The sequence below is a fragment of the Aethalodelphis obliquidens genome, unplaced genomic scaffold (assembly GCF_003676395.1).
Source record: "Aethalodelphis obliquidens isolate GAN/ISIS:26980383/991018 unplaced genomic scaffold, ASM367639v1 scaffold78, whole genome shotgun sequence".
NCBI classification, from domain to species: domain Eukaryota; kingdom Metazoa; phylum Chordata; class Mammalia; order Artiodactyla; family Delphinidae; genus Aethalodelphis; species Aethalodelphis obliquidens.
In genome coordinates, this window is record NW_020838022.1 from 6364185 (window position 1) to 6384719 (window position 20535).

Sequence of the window (20535 nt, forward strand, 5' to 3'; positions counted from 1 at the left end):
ATATATATATATATATATATATATATATATATATATATATTTTTATATATTGGAGTATAGCTGATTAACAATGACATGATAGTTTCAGGCGCACAGCAAAGTGACTCAGCCATACATATACATGTATCCATTCTGCCCTAGACTCCCCTCCCATCCAGGCTGCCACATAACATTGAGCAGAGTTCCCACTAACAGGTAAGTTTAGACTTTCTGCTATTGGAAATCAGGGGAGCCATTGAAAAGCGTAGCTCAGAGGAGTAAGTGTCACGTGTGGATGTGTAAGGATTATTACTCGGGTACCTGGTATGTGGGATGGATTGAAGCGGGGAGTCATTGTGGTTATTCAGGCCACCCAGTGATCCAGCAGGCAGGAGAAAATGGGAGCCCGGGCTGTGGTGGAGGTGGTGGGACTGGAGAAGAATAGATGGTGACAGAACATTTTAAGTCCCCATCACCAGGAGCCTCAGAAAATCACCTCACAATGCCATCTCTGATCATTGCAGTCTGTTTTTCAAATCCAGAAAAAGTCAAGTTCAAATGCATGCCAAGATTGTTTTAAAGGGAAAAGGAGTCACAGAGCACGACGACTGACAGTGGGTGCTGAAGAGCGGCTGCCAGAGAAGCTGGTCTCTGAGCACTTTACAACCTCACTTAGGGAGCCTCAGGTAAGTTTGATTTTTCTATGTCAGACACTTATTATTTTCTCCCAGCACTCCCTGTACATGAGTCCCAGCATGGGGGGCTCCCAAGGCCACTTCCCCAACTGACCTTAAGGTGGGGATGACTTTGCTAACTTGAGGCGCATCGTGTGTGTGTGTGTGTGTGTAGCAGTAGTAGCAGTAGTAGTAGCAGTAGTAGCTCTCTCACAGCAATAGCATCTAGAAATGCAAGGCTGTTATAGGTACGGTCCTTCATTTGATAGATATGCTGAGCTAACTTGTTGCTTCACACACACACGCACGCACACACACACACACACATTGGTGCACATGCACCTGCACACCCCTAAATAGAAAGAGTGGATGAATTGAATGAGTTAGCCCAAATTAGAGAAGTTTGCCATACATTATAGAAATAGGGGAGTTCTGGTTTCTCCACAAAAATTAATGACCGTAAGTCCTAGAGCAATGATATTCAAAATAAGCTAAAAAGAGGCATGCAGAATGGACATATAAACATTGATAGGAATATAAAACAGCATAGTCAATTGCCGCGTAGACATAATTTTCTCGTTCAATATTGTATGGAATTGATTAGGGTGCAGTGTTTAAGAGAACAGACCATAGTCAGGCCTGGTTCAAGTCCCAGCCACCACTCACTAGCTGTGTGTACTTTAACCTCTCTGTGCCTCAGTTTCCTCAGACATCAAGTAGGGTAATGATAATACTAATTCCATAGGTTTCTCATGAAGATTGAAATAATATATACAAACAGGCTGATACATGATGGTGCTCAATGCATGAGCCATTGTTTTGTTTTTGAAGTATAGTTAATTTACAATGTTGTATTAGTTTCAGGTGTGCAGCAAAGTGATTCAGATATATATATATATATTCTTTTTCAGATTCTTTTCCATTATAGTTTATTACAAGATATTGAATATAGTTCCCTGTGCTATACAGCTGGTCCTTGTTTATCTATTTTATATATAATAGTGTGTATCTGTTAAACCCAAATTCCCAGTTTATCCCTCCCTCTTTCCCCTTTGGTAATCATAAGTTTGTTTTCTATATCTGTCAGTCTATTTCCGTTTTGTAAATAGGTCCATTTGTATCATTGTTTTAGATTCCACGTATAAGTGATATAACATGATATTTGTCTTTCTCTGTCTGGCTTACTTCACTTAGTATGATAATCTCTAGGTCCATCCATGTTGCTGCAAATGGCATTATTTCATTCTCTTTATGGCTGAGTAATATTCCACTGTGTGTGTGTGTGTGTGTGTGTGTGCATTATATATATATATATATATATATATATATATATATATATATTCCACATATTCTTTATCCATTCATCTGTCAATGGACATTTGGCTTACTTCCATGTCTTGGCTATTGTACATAGTCATAATAGCTATTGTTCTTTAAATGCAAATGGAAGGTTGCATGTTCCTTATTGGTGGTAGTATTTTCTCAAGTGGTCAGTTGGCCAACCATCACAGTGGAGTTAGAGGACAGTGATGGACATGATTAAGGCAAGAAGCCAGAGCCTTCATCGCACTCACCTATGATTTCTATAATTGATTAGTACTGGCTGACTTTCTATTTATAACAACTTAGTGTACTTTGAAAAAGCTATGCATATTTTAAAGCTCCTGTGAACCTGAATATGAAATTTTGTTCAAAAGGCTTTTCTCTCTTAATAATCCATCTTCTTGTCCTAGTCCAAGACTTAGAATACCTAAGAGGCTGCCATTAAAAGAGTCATTCATTTTTACTGTCATGTGGTTCTAAGAGTGTGGACTCTGAAACCAGACTACCTGGACTCAAACACTGGAGGTACTATGTGATAGTTATGTTTTCTTAGGCAATTTATTTAACCTCTGTGTGCCTTGATTTCCTCATCTGTAAAATGGCCACAATAATTGTACCTCCCTCACAAGATTCTTCTGAGGATTAAATGAGATCATCTCTATGCTACTTTTGATTATTATCTTTCTATTTACATATACTGTCTCCCCAACTAGGTCGTAGCACATATCACTGAGGGCAGGAACTGTGTGCTATTCATCTTTGGAGTCGATGTCCAGTAGACATTTGTTGTTGATTATGAGGAAACCTGAAGTAATATTTTTCTTTAGTACTTCAATTTTGAAAGACAGATCTCTGCAACTGACATGAGATGGGTGTTAGTTGACACTTTCGATTTAGACTGAAAGTAGGTCAATGAAATGGGTCACCTGCCACCCTCGCTTTATAAAACAAAACCAGACACTCCTCATACAATAATGAGTGTCTTAACTACACGTATAAGCCAGTGTACGGCGTGAAGTTTTCGTCTTCATTTTGAAGAAACTCCAAACGGTGAAAGTGCTTTTAGCAAAGTAAAGGATTTCTGCTGTGGGTATGGTATTGTACAGGACTTGTAGGTTTGCTTCCTAAAGAAAGTGTCTTTTTTGGAGAGCATGTAATTGGCTACAGATGGATCCATCTTGATTTGTTGCCTAGTGACGGCCAAAGGAAGTCACCCTCTGGTGAACCGAAAGTCTGTTTGCCATTACAGTTTCACACAAAATGCCCTTGTAGCAATGTTTGGTGAAAGCAAGAGAGTGATCATTTGATCCCCAAATGGTTACCTTGGGGAGGCTACATTCTGAACCCCTGGCTTTTTCTGGGGTGCCCTAGGACCACCAGCAAGATTTGGGCTGAGATAAGAAAGAGTCCAGTGGCTCCAGTGAAGCCCCCTAGTTACCTGGTATCACCCTCTATAAATCTGGGTTTTTCAGAAGCTCTGGGGCAACTGATTATTCTGTACATCCCCTCAAAACGTCCTAACTGCTTCAGGGGTCTGAACTCAATTAGCGTCTACTCTCTACTCAACTCTGATCCGTCAGGCTCTTTGACTCCCTTACTCTCCATATAGCTAGTATTAGCCTGCTAGGGCTCCTATAACAAGCACCACAAACTGGATGGCTTAAAATAACAGAAATTTATTGTCTCACACTTCCGGAAGCTAGAAGTCTGAAATTCAAGTGTTGGCAGGGTCGTGCTCCTTCTGAAACCTCTAAGGGATTCCTTCCTTCCCTCTTACTACCTTCTGGTGGCTTGCCAGCAAGCTTTGGCAATTCCTTGGATTGTAGATACATCACTCCAATCCTCTTTCTTCACATGATGTTCTTCCTGTGTCTACATTTTGTCTTTCTTCTATACGTGTCTGTCTCTGTGTCCAAACTTCCCCATTTTATAAGGACGTATAAAGTCCTATTGGATTAAAGCCCATACCAATGACCTCATTTTAACTGGATTACCTCTATAAAGATCCTAGTTCCAAATAAGGTCACACTCTGAGGCACTGGAGATTAGGACTTCAGCATATTTAAAAAATAATTAATTAATTTTTAAATTTTTGACTGCGTTGGGTCTTCATTGCTGCGCGCGGGCTTTCTCTGCTTGCGGTGAGCAGGGGGCTACTCTTCGTTGTGGTGTGCAGGCTTCTCATCGCAGTGGCTCTCTTGTTGCGGAGCATGGGCTCTAGGTGCGGGCTTCAGTAGTTGTGGCATGTGGGTTCAGTAGTTGTGGCACGCGAGCTCTAGAGTGCAGGCTCAGTAGTTGTGGTGCAAGGGCTTCATTGCTCCGTGGCATACGGGATCTTCCCAGGCCAGGGCTTGAACCCGTGTCCCCTGCATTGGCAGGCGGATTTTTAACCATTGCGCCACCAGGGAAGCCCCTAGCGTATCTCTTTTGGAGTGGACACAATTCAACACATAACATATGTGTTTGTTGTTGTTGTTTTGGTTTGGTTTTTAATCTCAGCAGATTTCAGTCCTCTGACGCTTCCATGTTCTCGTAGTCAATTAACCTCTGTCTTCAATTCCTTCCCGATCCAGAACAGACTGTGGTACATAATTCAATGACTCCGTATCCTCTTATATTTTCATTCCACTTCCCCAGAAGAACTCCAAGCCTGGATCAATCCAACTGCACCTGCCTTCCTTCTGCTTTCTTACTGGAGGGCTGCTGAGTGCTGCAAGAGGAAACCCTGCCACCATGTGGATGGGTGCTGGCCACTACAAATTCCTGGTCACCACCCCGAACTCAGTCCTGGATGCCATCTAGCAGTCTTCTCTGTATCCCAAGCCAGCAGTCTCAGTCTCTCTCTGTATTAGTCAGGCTTCTCCAGAGAACAAAACCAATAGGATATATCTCTATGTAAACATATGTCTACCTATCTATCAGGATTCTGAGGAATTAGTTCACACGATTGTGAGGGCTGGCGAGTCTGAAATCTGCAGGGCAGGCCAGCAAGCTGGGGACCCAGGGAAGAGTTGATGTTGCAGCTTGAGTCCACAGTCTCAGTTCCTTTGAGTTGACAGAATTCCTTCTTCCTCAGAGGATCTCAGTCTTTTGTTCTTAAGGTCTTCAACTGATGAGGCCCACCCATTTTATGGAGGGTAACCCACTTTACTCAAAGTTTACTAACTTAAAAGTTAATCTCATCTGAAAAATACCTTCCCAGCAACATCTAGACTAGTGTTTGACCAAATATCACCGTAGTGTGGCCCACCCAAGTTGACACATCAAATTAACCATCACATTTTTCCATGTCCCACTTTTAACCCTCAGTAAAAGATGCTTCTTACTCTTCAGGGAAAACGGATGTTTTAAAGCAGGAAGCCCCTCAGCTTTCTACCTTCAAGCCACTAAAACCCCACTCATTTCAGCAGCCAGCCTTGCCTCCTCTCTTTTTGTCACAGAGGAAGAGGGGTCACTCTTTCTGAGCCCAGTCTCTCCACCTGGGCTTTGGGTTTTGATTACTACTGCATTTTCAGGACCTATATAGTGTGAGGGAAATGGTAGCCCCTCAAACATTTGAAGGAATCCTCTCCTGACCCCTTTCCTCCATTCCTCCCTTGTACTCTCTATTTTCAACCCCTTCTCTACCCTTTAATGTTTCTCATCAACATTTAAACAAATTCAAGTCTTTCCCATTAAAATAACACCAACATAATCAGCACCCTGGACTCTGTCCATCTTTAGCTATTGCCCTTTCTTCTTCCTTCAAGGTCATGCTTCTCCAAAGAATTGTCTATATTTTCTGCCTTCACATCTTACTCTCCTATGTACTCCTCAACTACTGCAATCTGGCTTCTACCCCCATCATTCAATTGACACGGTCTTGACAAAATGGTCTTTTTCTTTCTGGTCATCTCCCTAGTATTGGATATTGTTGATTGCTGTCCTCCTCTCCCCCGCCCTCAAAATTATCCTTCACACATGACTTCTTATTTAGCCTGAACTGCAAGGTCCAACCCTTCAATTACTTTCTTGCTAATATCACTTTCTGGCCCCCTTTACCCTTCAGTCCTACATACTTGGAAGAACTCCATCACACTTCTTTTACTGAAAGACCTCGTTGTTTCTCCATGGTGTTCATTCTTCCTCACTGCAAAGTGAGTAATAAACCCAATTCATCTGACTGCAGGTGTGCTCCTGGTGACCATTGCCTGAAGGGCATGACACTTTCAAGTTACCCAAATATTGGGGCATAAGAAGCGCTGATAGGCATCAGAAAGACTAAAAATGAAGTATGGAAAATTTTCACTCCTCCATCCCCATCTCACAAGCCAGCATTACTTGACACCCATTCAGCTGAATTTATCACAAGAACACAGCAATTAGGTTTTGCTGTCACAGGCAGCTAAAGTGTTCCTATGCAGAAATTGGTCCCTAGAAGTAGGGCCTGGAAAAGAAACAAGCCAAATAATGTGGAATTGTCTAAGGCAAGGTTGGGTGAATGGCAGTGAAAAGCCCTCTATCTTGAGTTGGGAAATGGGCAGACCAGTTATATGGCCTCAAAGCGGTCATTTTTTGTAAACTGTGTGCCTAGTAAGGCTAGGGCCTTATGGGATTTTGTAGAGGATCGAGATACTGGTGTTGATTTAGTTGCTCCTTGTGGCATTCAGAAAGGTTCTACAAGCAAGAGACAAATTTTGGGTGGTGAAACTGATCCATCTGAAACCAGAGAGGGAAGGAAACACAGCTCTCCTAATAGAAGCCCTGTAGCCTACACTCCAAGACGGCTGAGTGATGACTATTGTACAAGGTGAACAAAGCCCAATTATTTGCCCCAAGGTGAAGTAGGACCAGTGAAGGCAGAGACCTCGGGGGAGCCAGAGCCTGATCGTCTCAGTCTTTCCCAAACACCTTAGGCCTGGGAAAGATACCAATTATCCTCACGGGGCCTCTCCATCCCAGGGTATTGTTGTGAACTGTCCTAAAGCAGAAACCAAGGAGTTCATTAGACTCAGAGACAAGGGAATGGGCTCAGCCAACACAGACTGATGCTAAGAGACAAAACCACCCAGTCTGGAATCTAGTGCTTGGTAACTGTCTGCTTTTGTCATCAGTCTATAGAATTGATCAGAAGCAAAGAGATGCCTAACCTCCTCAGTTGATAAAGGGGTCATCCTGCTGGAGAAACCTCTAGCTTCACCATCAAGGACGTGGGAGTGCTTACCCCACCACGCACATAGCTTACCACCTGGAAGTGGGTGCTGTGTCCTAGAAGGGGACTGCTTCCCCGTGCCTTCCTCAGATGTGGCCACGACAAAAGATGGACAAGGTTGATCTTCCCAGAGAGCAGAAACCAGGAGCAGCAGAAAGGTCGCCTAAGAAACTCACGCCTTTGCCAGAGTGGGGAGGCCCTGCTTCTCTCGTCCAGCAGAACGTGAGATATGTGAGCATTTGGGGACCACCGAGGATGATTTCTCCCCTCCCCCTTTCTAAATGGATATTGTATTGCAGGTATTCTGTTATCTTATTCTCATCTTGTATTGTGACTGTTAGGGACGGTTAATGTTATCCTTTAACTGTAGGTCTTTGAATTATGAGGTGCCGCATCCAGAAAGGATCAAGAAGGAGGATAATCACCCCGAGGTACTGCACTTGAAGCTCGATGTAAAACAAGGGTGAGACTTTGGGCTGTCTCCTTTGAGAGGGGGGTGAGTGCCTTTGGCATAACGCATGTGACATAGTGACATTATGATAAGGAGCATTTTTGCAAGTAAATGAATGGAAAGAAGAGTGTGCATGTGGGTGCTAGGCAGCTGCTGGGGGCTGGGGAAGGGGGGAGAGGTTAGACGACAGTGAACATCAGTTGTTTTACAGACTTTATGCATCATTTTCCCATATTCTAGTAGGATCAATGGCGCCTTGCTGACAATCTGTGCACGACGAATTTCCAATCATTTGGATCATTTCCTAAGGATAGTGTCCAAAATTGGAATTTCAGAAGGTACAAATAGTTTCATGGCTCTTACTAAATGTTTGAAAACTGCTTCCAAAAAGAGTTAGAGCAATTGACATTCCTACCAGTAACATAGGAGAGCGTTCCTATATATTTCATCAACTACTTCTGAAATTTAATGCTCCGCAAATATAGCCTTGAGCTCTGAGGGAATAGGCAAGCCTCTGTGGTTATCCTCTACATAGATTGACTGAGAATCATCCCTCCAAGTTTATTTGTGATCCACGTGATAAAGCTGCACACCCACAGAGAATCTTCTCGTCGTTTCCCTCTGATCAGTTCTGCTGCCACCAGAGGGATTCATGCACGTAGTTCTCTTCGGACAGCGATTTTCTGGCTGCAGCTCAGAGCATCATTCCACCTCCTGCCTTTTCCTCCTGGCATCTCATTCAAAGCCGAACACTCTAAGATAGCAATTGAAACATCAAAATCTACTCTAGTGTGGTGTGAGGCATCTCAGGGTCCCAGGTAGGTACCCTATATAGGTGATCACCTTAGTCACATCTTATTTGGTTCAAATTAGCTTCTAAGTCAGGCTTTTCCAAGTTTTGGAAACATAAACAAAATTTTAAACCCGAAACTCAAAACGATACATGCTTGTGTCATTAGTCCAAAATTCACAGTCTGAAGAGAAGAAAATACGATCTCCAAATTTAAGGGTCTTGCCCAAGTGCACACAGTTAGCCAAGGACTGAGATTTCTGGACTTGTGATGCCACTAGAAACTGGGACTATGGTGGTTCTTAACATGGCAGTCATTACTCATTGCCTGGTCCTCACATCCGGAAACATCCAGCTTCCCTCTCCTCTAGGCTCCACAGCTTGGCTAAGACTGGGACAGATTTTTCTCCCTGAAGACCCTTTCAGTTCAGGAGCTTGCAAATACCATTCTGTCATTGTTATGTTTTCCCTCCTCCAGCCCTCCCCTCAGGGCTTCCATCCTCTGCCCGGATATAGTGTCAAGGAAACTGCAGGTACAGGGATAACCCCAGACTCAGAGCTGTCTTTGAAGAATCGGCGGGGCGGGGGCGGGGGGGAGGGAAGTGGGGGGGAAGGAATGCCTTTCATCAGTCTGTTACTTCTAGTCTCAATCCAGGAAACCCTTAGATCAGTGGATCTTATATTTCTTTTGGCCACAGGCCACCTTAGGAAACTGATGAAAGCAACAGACACTCTCTCAAATTCACATTAGCACAAAATTATACCTACAATTTCAGGGCCATCAAAGACCATCTGAATCCCATCCAAGGTCAACGGGTAATGGTAAGAGATTCGATCACAGTGGTTACATCCTAGTTTTCAGCAGAGATACTTTCTAATAATCATGGGGAGAATTTGAACCCTGCAGGTTACTTCCTTGTCTCAAACAAAACATGGATAATTGTTGTGTCTGGAGTGGAAGGTGGGGGACATTTTTCGTGGCAGGTTTTTTTCCTAGGCTCATTCACACGGATGGCCTCCTAGAGAACTGTAGGGATGTTATCACAGTAGGTGGCTACCCGAAGTCTTCCTGCTAATTAATGTACCTCTTGGGCGCGGGATACATTATCCTGCACTGACTGTGAAAAATAGTTTCAGTCTCCAGGAGGGGCTTTAACATTGGGAACAAAAAGCTGCCTGTAATTGCTTTGGGTTAGCTTTTAAGATTATAGCCGAGTTAACACATAGTTATTTTTGCAGAGTAGTAAAGTAAGCTTGCCAGATAAAGTCCTGTACCATAGTCTCTCCCCACTTGCTATGGTTACGTCCCTGAAAACCATCATGGTAAGAGAATTTACAGTTGATGAACTTTAGAACCTTACAGGGAAAGTAGAATCAGGAACCGAAAGTCAAATCTGTGTCTATAAAAGCTCTTAGAAACATTTATTTTGGCTTTCACTAAAATGAAATGTTAAAGACGGCACATCAAATAAAAAGAAACGTCAATGTTTTATATAGGTTTTAATTTAGAAAGAGCCATGAAGAGTTCTGTACAATTTCCATCTACCATTCCTTGATCATTACAGCAGTTTTAGGAACCCTCTCTTCCTCTGTTTTATCTTTATTACTGTTGTTTATTTTTAAAGTAGCACTCTTGTAACAATTTAATTGTATAGAAGTGCTATAAAGTAAAAAAGCAAAAGTCTCTCAAATCTCACTCCCCAGTCATAGATAATCACTATTAATGGAAGGACATTTGGGCTGTTTCCATTTGGGCTTTTTTTGGTTCATTTTTCAGGTTGATGGTTGAGGCTGCTGGATTTTAAGGGTCCCGTGGAGCTGGGGAGAAGGGGATGGGAATAGTCCAAGTTAAAAAGCCATAAAGCCTGTTGTTCTCACTGTTCTTATGAGATTCAGCAGTTTTGCTTGAATAGAAGCATCTCAGAGTGTTGCAAGCCTTTGGTTAATTTCCAGAGTTCTGAACAAGTGGATACTGACAAGTTCTGCCAGCGTTTCTTTGCTTTTATGGAGGAGCAGGTTTATGGACGTCCTCACCCTGCCTTTCCGGACTTCCCATCACTATCCAGGCCTTTTTAATTTCTCTTTTTACAAAAGTATGGAGGGCTTCCCTGGTGGCTCAGTGGTTGAGAGTCCGCCTGCTGATGCAGGGGACACGGGTTCGTGCCCAGGTCTGGGAAGATCCCACATGCCGCGGAGCGGCTGGGCCCGTGAGCCATGGCCGCTGAGCCTGCGCGTCCAGAGCCTGTGCTCCACAACAGGAGAGGCCACAACAGTGAGAGGCCCGCGTACCGCAAAAAAAAAAAAAAAAAAAAAAAAAAAAAAAAGTACGGAGGCCACTTGGCAAGGAACTGTGGCAAGCCTCTAGAACCTGAGATCGACCCCCAGCTGACTGACAGCCAGCAAGAAAGTCATAAAATCACAAAGAAAGGAATTCTATTAACAACCAGGGATCTTGGAAGAGGACCCTGAGCCTCAGATGAAAATAGCAGTCTGGTTTCAACCCAGAGCAGAGGACCCAGCTAACCTGTTCCCAGACTCCTGACTCTTGCCCTACTTCTCCTTGGCCTGCCCCTTTCCCTGCCAAGGAAAAGTGGACACCCTTCCTCTAGGACAATTAAGGGGCTTGCACTAATGGAGTTAGTTTTCACAAATATCTTCTAGGATCCACAGAAACCAGAAGTCTTTCATTCCTGGTAGTTGTTGGAAAGTGGCCAGGTGGTGAGGAAAGAATTTATTTTTAATATTTTATTTTTTTTAATTTATTTTTTAAATTTTTATTTATTGTTTTTGGCTGCATTGGGTCTTCGTTGCTGTGCGCGGGCTTCTCATTGCGGTGGCTTCTCTTGTTGTGGAGCATGGGCTCTAGGCACGCAGGCTTCAGTAGTTGTGGCTCGTGGGCTCAGTAGTTGTGGCTCACGGGCTCTAGAGCACAGGCTCAGTAGTTGTGGCGCACAGACTTAGTTGCTCCACAGGATGTGGGATCTTCCCAGGGTTCGAACCCGTGTACCGTGCATTGGCAGGTGGATTCTTAACCACTGCGCCACCAGGGAAGTCCAAGTCATGCATTTTACATTCATGGGTACTGTACATGAGACAGCATCAGGCTGGCCAGGAAAGGTATAGAAAAAGCACCCATGAACATTCCAGTTTTCCAGCCTTTTTTCTTACTCCCACGTGCATGGACTTGAGCTTTGGAAATGTTCACAGCAGTTCTTTAACATATCAGTAAATCTTTCATCTTCAGCAAGTCATGTCCAGAAAAGCTCTAAGTCATTTCAAAATGTAGGGTGCTTCTCCCCTGATCCATACCCACATCCTATTCATGCTGAGAAAAATATACCTTAGTACTAGGCAGAAGGCTCCCCTGCCCTCCCAGCCTTTCCTTCTACTCGGTGGGCAAAGCCATCATTACTCAGATGTTTAGTTTTCATTGAATAAAGCCCAGGAGGAAGGAAGAAGTCCTGGGATTTGTTTCCTTCCTCCTCATCGCCATCTGCTGGTAGATTGTTGCATTTCAGCTGTGTATGCAGAGTCCAATTAAATAAATAGTGCCAGCCTACTTACTGTTGGTCACAAGGTGCCAAGGCTCTGCAGAGGAATCCATTCCTTCAGTCCTGGGCCAGGACACACCACAAGCACCATGAAACCCTACTCCTTGTTTCACCCAGGCCAGGGCGGCCGAGGACAAGGGCTACATCAAGCATTCCCAGCCTCAGTGAGAGTGGTTTTGGGATCAGGAATTAAGAAATTAAGGCTTGGGACTTCCCTGGCGGTCCGGCGGTTAGGACTCCATGTTTTCACTACCATGGCCCCGGGTTCAATCCCTGGTCAGGGAACTAAGATCGCGCAAGGCGTGAAAAAAAAAAAAAAGAAACTAAGGCTTTCTATTTAAGAATGTTCTGGTGTATCCAGATATAGAGAACAAACTAGTGGTTACCAGTGGGGAGGGGCGGGGAATTACCAGTGGGGAGGGGCGGGGAAGAGGCAAGATAGGGGTAGGGGATTAAGAGGTACAAACTACTATGTATAAAATAAATAAGCAACAAGGATATATTATACAGCACAAGAAATATAGCCAATATTTTATAATAATGCTAGATGGAGTATAATCTATAAAAATATTGAATCACTATGTTGTACATCTGAAACTAATACTGTAAATCAACAATACTTAAATTTAAAAAATTAAAAATAAAATTATTTTATTAGGTATAATTTTTAAAAAGAGTATTTCGGTGCATCTGTTATATTTTAAAATGGTCTTTAGAAGGAACAAGGCTGAAATGTTTATTGTATGTGGCAGCTGCCCTGCCTGACAGCAGAAGCAGAAGCAATTGGTGATCACATGTCCAAAGAAGTGGACAGCGGTCCCCATATTGTTCATGCCAGTCCTTGCCAGAAACTGGAATCCTAGCCTTGAATTCCCACCAGCTTAGGGACATCACAGTGCCAAATGCCTACCCTCCTAGACCTTTTCCTATCAGACTGTCAGACTCCCAAGGCAGTTTCTAGCAAGGACCAGGGTGAGGAATGTGTCAGGAGAGAGGAATAGTGGGGACCAGGTTTGACCCCAGTTCTTTTATCTATCTATTTATTTATTTATTTTTGGCTGTGTTGGGTCTTCGTTGCTGCGCATGGGCTTTTCTCTAGTTGAGGCGAGCGGGGGCTACCCTTCATTGCGGTGCGCGGGCTTCTCATTGCAGTGGCTTCTTCTGTTGCGGAGCACAGGCTCTAGGCACGCGGGCTTCAGTAGTTGTGGCTTGCGGGCTTAGTTGCTCTGCGGCATGTGGGATCTTCCTGGACCAGGTATCAAACCCGTGTCTCCTGAATTGGCAGGCAGATTCTTATCCACTGTGCCACCAGGGAAGCCCCTTGACCCCAGTTCTGGAGCACCTTGATGTTAGGTAAGGAAGCAAGCCATGGATTTAGATGCAAGGACATGAGACAGGGGCTTGGTCCCAGAAACGAAGCATGAACTTGTCCCCTGGGACCGGAGGGGAATCTGCCGTAGGGTGCAATCGACAAGAATAGTGCAGAAATGGCTGAGCTGAAAGTCAGGCAACCTGGCTGCTAACCTTGGCTCTCCCACCCACTAGCTGTGTGGCATTGTGCACATGGTTGTGAGCCTTCCTTAGTTCATTTGTAAAATATAGCTCACTTAGCCTCTCCAGCCTCAAGCTACCACGGAGTTGTGCTTCTCAAACTCTAATGTGCACTGGAATCACTGGGCACATTGTGAAAGTGCAAGTCCTGATTCAGTTGGTCTGGGGTGGAGGCCTCAGAGTCACAAGCTTCCAGGTGATGCTCGTGCTGCTGGGCCCTGACCCACACTTTGAGTAGCAAGTAAGCATATATTACAGAAGTGGCTCAAGGGCTCTCACTGCTGGTGTGGATGGAAGGCCAGAGGCAGGACTCTAGTCACCCCACACCCTAGCTTCAGCCAGAGCACCTCACCTTTGATTTGTTTTACATTAGGGTTCCACCTAAGATTTTATTTGAAAAATAAAAGGAGTCAGTTTGTTTATTTTTTTAAGAGCTTGACAACCATTGAATTGCAGCCCTTTGGGGGGATAGGATAATTTAACCTAGTTTTATTATGGAAGATTTCAAACATACAACAAATTCAAAAGAAAAGTCTAACAAACTCGCAAGTACCCATTACTAAGATTCAACAAGTACCGCAATTTGTCAATCTCGTTTCATATCCAACTGATAGGAACTTAAAAAAAAACAGGGCACAGGGCAGCTCTTGTGTCTGGCCTTGGGCTCTGTTGAAGAGACTTCTACAGTGGCTGACTGGGATATTCATTCATGCTTTAATGGGACTGACTTTGGACAAGATTAACTGCAACTTCTGAAGGACCGATTCCCAGAGTTAAACAGCCACCACATAGAGCAAAATGGCAAAGACTGAGACCACCAAGAAATGTCCTCAATTCGCCACGTCCAATGTGTTTGCCATATTTGACCAACGACAGATTCAAGTGTTCAAAGAGGCCTCCAATGTAATTGATCAGAACAGAGATGGTTTCATCAAGGAAAACTTGCGTGATGTGCTTGTTTCTCCAGGGAAGAATCCAGCTGATGCATACCTCAATGCCATGATGAATGAGGTCCCAGGGCCCATAAATTTCACCTTGCTCCTCCCGGTGTTTGGTGAGAAGTTAAATGGTGCAGATCCAGAAGAATGCTCTTGCTTGCTTTGATAAAGAAGCAGTAGGCACCATTCAGGAGGATTATCCAAGAGAGATCTGACGACAATGGGAGTTCAGTTGGTAGATGAAGAAGTGGATGAGCTGTTCAGAGACAATTGACAAAAAGGGAAACTTTCATTTAACTGAGTTCACGTGCATTATTAAACTTGGAGCAAAAGGCAAAGAAGACATTGAAAGAACTTTAGCTAAAAACTTCCAACTACTGGGACTTCCCTGGTGGTCCAGTGGGTAAGACTCCGTGATCCCAAAGCAGGGGGCCCGGGTTCGATCCCTGGTCGGGGAACTAGATCCCACATGTCGCAACTAAGAAGCCCGCGTGCTGCAACTAAGATCCTGCATGCCACAATGAAGACCCGGAGGAGCCTAAATAAATAAATGGTTTTAAAAAATTAAAAACCAAAAAACCAAAAAACTTCCAGGGACTTCCCTTGCGGTCCAGGGGTTCAGACTTTGCCTTCCAATGCAGGGGGTACATGTCTGATCCCTGGTTAGGGAGCTAAGATCCTACATGCCTTGGGACCACAAAACCAAAAAAACATAAAACAGAAGCAATGTTGTAACAAATTCCATAAAAGACTTTAAAAATGGTCCACATCAAAAAAATCTTTAAAAAACAAAAAACAAAACACCAACTTCTACTTACTATATCTTACTTTTTAAAAATAATGTTTTTATTAGACTATAGTTAATTTACAATGTTGTGTTAGTTTCTGGTGTACAGCAAAGTGATTCAGTTATACATATATGTATATATGTATAAATATACATATATTTATTCTTTTTCATTACACTTTATTACAAGATGTTGAATATCGTTCCCTGTGCTATACAGTAGGATCTTGTTGTTTATCTATTTTATATATAGTAGTTTGTCTTACTCTTTTTTAAAATTGAAGTATAGTTGATATACACTATTATATGTTACAGGTGTACAATATAGTGATTTACAAGTTTTAAAGGTTATACTCCATTTACTGTTATAAAATATTTGCTATATTCCCTGTATTGTTACATATATCCTTGTAGCTTATTTTATGTGTCTTACGCTTTTTTATTTCCCAGACACTTAACGCCACCCTCATAGAACCTGTTGAATGCAACTTAGTTTCACAGCTCCCACCCCACTTTTTTTTGATATATTTATTCCAGACCTTTCTGCCACTTAGCATTTGTATAATCAGACTGGAAATGGGGATGAGGTTGTAAATTGTATTGAAAAAGACATTGTGAATAAAAATTGACATGTGAACCTCCAGGAAAATATATCCATATCTCTGGCTTTGCTAGATTTTTATAATTTTGTATAATTAAAGTGATATTTTGAAATAAAGATTATTCTGACTGAAATGGAATATAATGGCAAGTTAAACAAATGAGTGAGTGGAGGTTTGGGGATAGTTCTTTTTTCAGGTTTCATGGTAAACTTGATTTTTCTCATATGCGGGACAGTGTCCTTCAAAACTCTTAAGTACACTTTAACATTGTTATGCAGTAAAAACTAGTTATGTGTTTGTTTTTTTTTTATGCTTCTGGTAAGTTAAGATGTTTAAACTACTGAATGACACATGTAGAATGTATCTGGGAGAACATTAAACATTTTATTGATCTAAGATTCTAAGATGAGGCAAAATTCCATAGAATAGTTATGACTGAGCATTTACTGTGTCTGAGGCATTGCACATATACGATTTTCACTGAATCCTCCCAACATGACAGTTGGAATTCCAACCTAGGGCACCTCACCCCAGAGCTTACAGTGCTGGAACCACTAGGTTGTCTCTATGAAAATCCGCAAATGTCTAAAAGAATCAAGACATTTCCATTACATTATAACATAATTCTGTAGTCACTATTGAAATTTAAAATAATTGGGGTAATTGATTATGTGAATAGAATTTCAAAAAATTCTATCCCAGGTTTAAAAAAACTACAGAAGACAAAGATGATAAGCAATACTGTTGTCTGTTTGAAGGCAGTTCATGTAGTGTAGACTCTAGGGAAGGCGAAGGACTGAAAAACACGGAAACAAGGCTGCTATGAGCTCATTTTAAATTCTCAAGGCCCAGCAATTTGACAAACAGGAGAGAACAATTTTAAAAAGGAAAATATCCACTGAAAGTTTTTCAACACTGTTCAACACCTATTCCCTCTCCTAAAAGCATATTGGAATTTTGTCTCCTTAAAATCAATGCATTTACATATTGTTTAATATTTGTGCTTTATAGCTGGGTGCAGTAGGCAGATCTCTGTTGACTTGCTATCACTTAAAAGAATTTTTTTTCTTGGCTTCCTTTCCCCACAGACATAGAAAACAAACTTATGGCTACCAAAGGGGAAAGGAGCGGGGGGCGGAGTGAATTAGGAGTTTGGGATTAACAAACTACTATACATAAAATAGATAAGCCACAAGGATTTACTGTATAGCACAGGGAACAATATTCAATACCTGCTAATAACCTATAATGGAAAAGAATCTGCAAAAAAAACAAACAAACCCTGAATCACTATGTTGTACACTTGAAACTAACACAATATTGGAAATCAACTCTACTTCAATAAAAAAAAAAATGAGGGAGCAGTTCGACTATGGTGGCCTAGTACAGTGCTTTGCAGTTCATAAGAGCTTTCACATTTATTATCTAATCCTCACAGCCCACAGGATAAGTAGAGTGTAAGTCAAGTTGAAGTTTCAAAAAGTCAAAGCACTTATCTAAGGTTTCTCAAGTACAAGAGTTCACATCCTGCTCCCTTTTCCACTTACAAGCGTAAAGTCACCGTGAAGTGTCACAAAACCAGGTGGAAAATCACTGTATGTTTACGGAAAGGGGAAAAGGTGGTGGGATTATCTTGATCATCATTAAACCACTGTTTCTCAGGCACCGTTTAAGTGTTGGGGACAGCTGGGGGGCAGGACAGACAAGGACGCTGCCCTCCTGGGATACACGCTCTCTAGTGAGAGCCAGGTGATCAATAACTCATCTCAAATAAGTCCTGTGCGACAAAGAACTGAGCAAATGAAGCAGAGGGTAGTCAGGAAGGGCCTCTTTGAGATGTCACGTTAAGCTGAGGTCTGAATGACAAGAAGGAGGTCCCATGAGATGATCGGGGTTCAAAAGGGACAGCTCCTCCCAAGGCACATGTGGCAGGAGTGTTGGGGGAGCACGAGAGAACACAAGGATGGTGTTTGCTGCGTAGTTTAAGTGTGGAATCCTAGGGCTTTAGGCAGGGAAGAAACGTGATTCACGTTTTAAAAAACTCAACCTTGCTGCTGTGTAGAGGGGCAAAAGGCTTCCAGGTAGGAGGAGGCTGTCGCCATCATCCAGGCAAGACATGAGGACAGCTTGGACCTGGAAAATGATTGAGGAAGTGGCTATAAAATGCCTCTCCTTGTCTAACCTACTTCCTCCCCTCCAACTACCATCTTTCTGGCATAATTTTAATACATTTATTCTATTGCTCTGCTTGAAGCCAGATTTAAAAGCTTGGGGGGGGGAAGCTTTCAAGATTAAAAAAAAAAACTTGGTTGTTCCTTGAATGCCTTATGTTTATCTGACACAAGCTGCTCTGTTTCATCTATATTGTCTATAAAGAGTGTTGTAGAATCCAGTACTATGAGGTGCCTAGGCCAGAACCTTGTTCCTCTTCAGGGTCCAATAAATATTATTTTTTTTAACATCTTTATTGGAGTATAATTGCTTTATGTTGTTGTCTAAGTTTCTGCTGTATAACAAAGTGAATCAGCTATACATATACATATATCCCCATATCTCCTCCCTTTTGTGTCTCCCTCCCACCCTCCCTATCCCACCCCTCTAGGTGGTCACAATACTATTAGCGATGACGATGAAACCAAACCAGACTTTTTGTTAAATCTGTTTGGTTGATTTGTTTGTTTGTTGCCTTCTGTTTAAAGCAACTACAAGCGAACCTGAAGACTATCTTTGGTTTCTGAAATGCTGGGGTTCAAAATTCTTCGCACTACCAACAAGCTCCAGAGCCTCACTGGCTGGACTGAATGGACAACTGGGCCCGGTTTGGAGCGACCTCGGGAAGCAGGGACAGGGAACTGCACAAAGCATTACAAGGCCGGCTTCTCCCTGACAAGGTGAAGTCACAAGAAGGACGGAGTGGGGACAGGAATGTGGCCGGGCTCTTGTCCTTCAGTTGTCCTCCCAGAGGCACTGGCGAGGAGAGACAGCTCTAAGAGGCGGTGCGAGGTTAAAGGTTCCAGCGAACTAGGCCTCTGGACGTTTCCAGCAAAGCTGGGAGGCAGCGGAGGCAGGCTGTGAGCTTCAGGGAGGCCCACCGCGGATTTCAGCGGTAGTACCGCCATCAAAGTCACAGGGTGGCTTTGTCCTTTCCAAATCCGGGGAAATGTTGATGGATAGAATCGCCTGTGTTTCCCGTTTCCTTTTCTCCCTTTGGAGCTCGGCTACCGCCTCTGTGTGGCTGAGGGCGAGCAGAGGAGAACTGGGGGAACTAGGCGCGGACCGGGCGCAAGGAGACCTTTGATTCCGGGCGGTGCGCGGCGGCGCCGCACCTGCGGCCGGGTTCCCACGGCAGCCGCCACCCACCCAGCCCTTCCCACGAGCCAGGCCCTCCCCACGCTCGCGGCCGCCTAGGACCCCGCGACAGCCCGCCAGCTGGGTGCTGCCCACGCCAATTGGACCGGTCACGGCGCTGCGGCTCAGAGAGGCCAGGGCCATCCCGCCTCCCTGATTAAGTGGTAGAGCTGCTGTGTCCAACGACAGTTTGCGCCCTTGACCCTGACGCAGTGCTGCCTTTTGACGTCCTGAGACTGAGCAGCTCGTCCGACCAGCTCCGAATCAGGCTGATCATTAATAAAGGCGAGTCCTCGTGTTCGAACCTCTCCCACGTGTCAGCCACCGTGCTCGGTGTTCACTGACTGACGTGCGTTAGTTCACCGATTCCTCAGAGAACCTGGGAATTACTAATCATCTCGCAGATGAAGGAAGCGAAGCGCAGAGAGCCTGAAGGACCTGGCCAAAGTGACTCCGCTCGTAACCTGAAGACGCCGGGTTCGAGCCCAGCTGGTTTCCCCCTCCCAAGCCTGCTCCACCCGCCGTGCGTCTGGTTTAAAGATGGGACGGCCCATCTCCAGTACTGATGGTGTTCTGAAAAGTCCCTGGTGACTTACTGGGATGCCCTGCCCGCCGGATGCATCTGCAAGTCTTGTTGTAGCGTGCATGGAAATCGGAAGCACGTAATCAGTTCATAGGTTCTTATTTGCCCAAGATCTTGCACCTCGTATAACTCGAAAACCTATATATCTCGTCCTCATGGTTTGTTCATTTACAGAAAGCGAATTCTGCCAAAGCTGGGTGAAAGCTCCACGCTCCAGCCCGAGGCTGGCCGGCGCTAGTGGAGCAGCGCCATCTCCTGGTGGATTCCGTGAACTACATCAGAAACCACTGGAGGGTGTTGGGTTGCCAAGGCCTTCAGACACGGGGACAGCACCCGTGCACAGCCAGTTTTGATAAGGGGAAGAGAAGAAAGAGAAGAGAGGTTTTGGGACACAGGAAGGGAGTGGAGGGAGTGGGTGTCAACGTGAGGTTGTAGAGCCTCTGCTTTAGCCATTCCGCTGTGATCCCCAGGGTGATAGAATCTAACTTTTTATTAAAATTGGCATCGGGGAAAGGGCACCCAGCAGTGCAATACTGAACTGCAGTAATTCGCAGGTGGCATGTATTATGGTTTTATCTCATATGTATGTCATGATATCGAGTTAATTTTTGTATATGATGTGAGTTAAGAGTCAAGTTTTGCACGTGGCAGCAAAGATCCCACGTGCTGCAACTAAGACCCAGCACAGCAAAATAAATACATAAATAAATTTTTAAAAATTTTTAAGTCAAGTTTGGTTTTAAAGATGTGCTTTTCCAATGTTTCCA

The 20535-nt window shown here is 43.7% G+C and overlaps 1 protein-coding gene and 1 pseudogene across 1 annotated transcript in view; one reads left to right on the forward strand and one right to left on the reverse strand.

The window, feature by feature from the left end:
* Positions 1 to 18458, forward strand: part of LOC113612530 (myosin regulatory light chain 12B-like) — a 22297-nt pseudogene extending 3839 nt beyond the window's left edge.
* The window catches only part of LOC113612505 (small integral membrane protein 10-like protein 2A), a 17699-nt gene continuing 11655 nt past the window's right edge, over positions 14492 to 20535 (reverse strand). Inside the window, exon 2 of the mRNA XM_027092445.1 lies at positions 14492 to 14704. The gene's annotated coding sequence lies outside the window, so the exon portion shown is untranslated. The remainder of the gene's footprint in view (positions 14705 to 20535) is intronic.